The 5,222-nt window shown below is 37.3% G+C and overlaps 1 long non-coding RNA gene across 1 annotated transcript; it reads left to right on the top strand.

Moving 5' to 3' along the window:
* Positions 1-2,042, top strand: LOC139715484 (uncharacterized). The gene is made up of 3 exons (XR_011709825.1): positions 1-94; positions 1,085-1,192; positions 1,957-2,042. It is a non-coding gene; the product is annotated as an uncharacterized lncRNA (long non-coding RNA).
* Positions 2,043-5,222: the final 3,180 nt, after the last annotated feature.

Raw genomic sequence — 5,222 nt, 5'->3', positions numbered from 1 at the left:
AGACAACACTTCTTTGCATTAGAATATCTTGGTTGAAATATGGACGTATTGCTCCTCATTACACTATCCCTCTGGCATCTAACTACAGCCAGCGGTAAGCTTCCCGTACTTCTTACAAAGTACTTCTTCCCGTGTGCCGTGTTTAGTGTGTAACATCGCTGTAAACGCAGACAGCAGAAATCGCTAGGATATATAATACTTGTGTAAAAACCACAACTCCGACCACTTAGTGTAAGGGAATGGTTCAGCGCTGTCCAACAAAAGAAAAGACTCATAATGCATGTGTAGTCATGAGCGGGGCAGCAGTGATATACTGTAAATTCAATATTAGACGTGACGGTTAACGATAATAAGTTATGACGATAATTATATCAAGCTAATATTATACGGACCATTTTCGTAATCCTGGAAAGCACAAAGTCAAACTTTGGTGAGTGAATGATTTGATTTTCTATACCCAATACTTCATATTATAGACAATTTAAAAAACGTTAGCATAAATCATTCAGTAAAGAGTTTACTAACTTGACATTATTTGTATGTTATCTCTTAAAATATGACAGCACAATTTTCAAAACTTTCGTATGCCATGTATGCTGGAGTTGTTTTTTTTTTTTCATGCATTTGAACATCATTATCATACGCTGTTCAGGAATTTTCTTTCCACGAGATCATACGAAATTCCTCTAAATGATTATCTTTATATAGTTTCTAGAATTATCTGTCAATGTGCTACAAAAATAGCTCTTGCACATGTATGGAGTATCTATATCCATAATAATAATTCGTTATGTTAGAATTAAATCGATGCCAACCTTCTGTGCTGTACGATGATAGCTCTTATGGCAAATTCAAGCGTCCAATCTCAAGTCAATATAACTTAAATTATATAATTAAATGGTTGGGCAAAAATGGAATTTATTACTGATTTCACTATCCTTTTACTATTTCTACTACTACTACTACTACTACTGCTACTTCTACTTCTACTTCTACTACACCAACAACTTTGCTATCGTCTACAGGTATAGCAATGTTGCTAAGATAGCACATAATTATTATTTGCATTTTCTTTCCTCCACAGGTATAGGATATTGGAACTGCAGTTTTGATTCTTCCAGATGTGATATGAAAAACGACGAAGAAGGTGGATGTTGGAGACGTAGGAACACTAATTCGATTTCTTTCAATGGTATGAGCAGCAGAATTCAGATAATCTTAAGGCGTTTGCAGAGAAGATAGATAGGGCCTAAACAATGCATCATTAGACAAATAACAATACATGACAAAGATAATGATGATGACATGAAAGTTCCTACTGTCAAATATGTAAAGACTGTCACTTTTAGGGGAAAAAAACATAATATAAATTGAATTGACATGTTCAGAGGGATTAATGTAAAGATTATCTGTGGCCATTATGAATTTGCGCAGAGCCGATTGAAGTAGGGCACGACATGTATAATGTTTGGCACCCCTACGAAACCGACATGCGTTTAACCTTGCTGGAAAGAACACAGTGTAAACACATTGTGAACACAGTGTGAAATCTCTTCTCACTGTTGGATTCGAGCGTTTTAGCAGTGTGAACACATTGTGAATTATCAATTCACAGTGTGACTAAGATCATTACCATGTGGACGCTCTGTGAAAACCAAACCACAGTCAGACAGTGTGAAATCATCCCCACACTGTTAAATTTCCGCGTTTTCACGTAGTGAAATATGTGACCATACTGTGAACACACTGAGGGAGACTGTGTTCTTTCCAGTAAGAAATGTTCAATAGGATCTATCACTTTTCTATATCAAATTTGATAGGGCCCTCTGGAGAATACATGTTTGAGGCAAACATATCATCTTACGAAGTAACAATATTATTTTACCTGTTACATTGTTATCATTATTATCATTATCGTCTCCACCATCACCGCAGTAATAATGTCATTTGTCACAGATTATTACTACGCAGATTTTACTTGTGGCGGAGATAGAAACGCACAAACGGCACAAACCACAATACCACTTGACTTCGAGCCAGGACGATGGAAGCTGTCTTTTAGACATTATCTAAATCTTAATGGATTCTTGAACGTCACAACTGACTGTAACGGAAGTATACCTGCGACCATTTACAGTCCCAGAGGTTATTTCATGGAACGAAACATGGATCTAGTTTGTCCTTCTAGTTTTAAGGTTAGTATGGGTTACCTGGCCACGATTTCAACCTATCTTATTGATTTTTTTTTTCCCAACAGGGGCCCACATTCTACGAGCATTATCTTTTTAGTGGATCCCTCCATCTTTTGTACAGTGTGCAATAAACAATATTTGTCTACTTCACGTTGATTGATTCAGAACTTATTGCAATGTATCGTTATACAAATTATATCTCTATCACATAAGAAAGTAAGATCTATATTTTTTGTCTAAAAATAAAAGTTAATTTTACTCTGAATTGAATTAAGAAGAAATCAAGGGAATATTCATGACATATCTTTATTGCAATGAGAGCAACATGACGTCAGGTTTAACACATATGCACACGCATACATGCACTATGGTACTGAGTGACGTATCACCCGGCACTTGCAGCCATACCACACCATGAACTGGTTTACAGACAACACAAATTACTAAAATTGAATCTGCTATATGGTTTTAACATTCGTGTGTCTGATTATCGTAAATATATAAAAAAAAGAACACCCTCGCAATAAAATTCCGTATTTCAATGAGGGTATATTTCAAGAAATTCGAACAGATCTCATGAGTACGCACTAACATTAGTTGTGTGCATGAAGGCCTATTTGCGTGTGTGTGTGTGTGTGTGTGTGTGTGTGTGTGTGAGTGTGTGCTTTTATTTTTGGTCATATCTATTCATATCTATTCACTCGGTCTAGGTAGAGAGTGGTGGTCTTGACTCTCACTTACGTCTCGACTAGAAAGTTTTTCTACTTTTGCACTCAGTAGTTCTTTTGACAAAGGCTACTGCTGTGGCATTTTTTTTTCATTGCAAGTGTCTGTCGCATTTAAGGTGCTATCATTATTGATTATTTCTTCCGTTTAAAGCAGCCTTGTATTTTTTGTAACCTCACCTAGATTTCATTCGTTGCTGTGAGACGGACAGGACAGCCAGTTGTAGCAATTGACGACATTCGCATAAGCGCAACCTTTCCCATCACACCAACACTTCCCTCCACCTCTCAAGCTTTCACGACTCCATGTACATCAGATAGACTCATTGACAGTCTAGCCAAAGGAAATACTGACGACCAAACACCTCCAGGCAAATTCTTAACTTCGGTTTTCATGACAACCTCAGGGTTGATTAGCACTTGGTTACCCAGGGTGGAGAACTCCGCGATGGAAGGTGGTAGATATGTTGCCTATGTTTAAATTTTACGATAAATCTTGTTTTGCTTTGCTTTTCATTACAGAAAACTGAAGACAGGTTTAATTCATATGATGAATGTTGTGACGAATATCATGTGATTGACTGCAAAGCAAAGCCAAGACAATGAAAAGATAGAAAAATAGTTTGAAGTAGATTTAACGACGAGAAACAATATAATACTCTCAAAAGGGATCAATGCTGAGTGATTCAAGAAGAGTTTCAATTAGAAATGAATGCTGAGCTGAGAGACAAGAATTATGTTGAAATCAATATCAAAAACACGAAGTGAAAGCTTCCATTTAAAGTAATTTTTAGGGAGAAAAAATTTTAATAGCTTCAGTTCATATCGGCAATGACCTTAAACTGGTTCAAATTGAAGAGCAAAAACACATCTCTATAAATCGATTCATTACTTAGACGGAAAAAAAGGAAAAGCATGAGAAGTTGTAGGAGTACGCACCTCGACATTGTTAATGTTATAGGAAATAGATACCCAAGATGTTTATAGCAGTGGTAATACAACAGAAGCAGAAACATTTGTGGCCCATTGCATAGAACTTACCGTTGAATTTCATTGGTAACTACCGTCAAAATTAGGCGTCACAGCCAATCAGCATCAAGGATTATAAAATTTACCGCTAATTTGAAGACTTACCGCTAGAAAGGAGCGGTAAGTCCAGCTGTAAGGGTTTTATGCAACAGGGCCCAGGAGTTGCTGCCACAGCCTGTTTCTCTTGAAATGCTCCATGTTGAAGGAAACGTCGATTTTGAATCAAGCAAAAACTGTTCGCAATATGTGTAATTGCAATCAAAATCCAGATGGTCCTATCCCGGTGATCTTCGCTCTGGTTGGAATCGTCGCAGTGATAGTTCTCGTTGCCGTGGTTGTCGCTGTCCTGTTTCACCGACGTCGAAAGGGGTGAGTGTCATCTATAGGCTACACCTGATCACCCGGGGGGTGGGGGGGGGGGGGGGATGAGGAGGGGTTTAATGACATGTTGCTACAAATATATAAAGATGCAGAACTACAAAGTGATCTATACTCACGTTTACCATCTTGTGTAGGCAAATTCAGCTAGCGGATTTGTATTGAACTACATTTTCCCTGATTAATCTATTTTGTGTCGGTGTTGTTGTTCATATCTCTTTTTGCGTATGGGGGTAATTTAGGGCGCTTATTTAGAAAAATGCCGGATCCAAATGGTCTGACCTGTGGGTCGGCCGCCATTTTGAACTCCAAAATATAACCGCCTCGAAATTCGGTGCAAACAGATATTTCAACATGCTGGGTTGATTATTGAATAATGTGATGTACCTGACAAACGCTATGCCCGCCCTTTTCAATTGCAATATGGCTGCCAAGACAAACATCACGACTGAAATTCAAGGGCATGAAAAAAAAAAAGGTGTAGCAAAAATAAAACACAATGCAATGTCACTGACATCACAGTGTACATACAACAGCGCGCACTAAATGCACGCTCAATCAAGTAGCCTAATTGACAAACTCGAGATAGATATTTCAGTACTGTAACATGGAGATCATACAGTAAAATTCAAAATAGCTGCCATGCTATCAACTTGGTAAGTAGATAAAAAGTGAAAGTTTATGCATGAATTAACACCTTTGGTTTTTTTCTTCCAAGGCACAAAAGTATAAATTGTAAAAGTAAACAAGTTGTCATCCATGGGTAAATGCTTTTCCACATACCAATAAGAAGAAAAGACGAATTTAACACAATACAAACAGGTATTCAATGGCAAAAATATACCTATGATCTCTATAATATATTTGAAGCTCAAAAGATCAATAAAGTCTAACAATA

Source organism: Diadema antillarum, unplaced genomic scaffold (genome assembly GCF_040938485.1).
Source record: "Diadema antillarum isolate AM-2024a unplaced genomic scaffold, OU_Dant_1.0 scf00000006, whole genome shotgun sequence".
Lineage (NCBI taxonomy): Eukaryota > Metazoa > Echinodermata > Echinoidea > Diadematoida > Diadematidae > Diadema > Diadema antillarum.
This window is presented reverse-complemented; position numbering and strand designations above follow the sequence as displayed.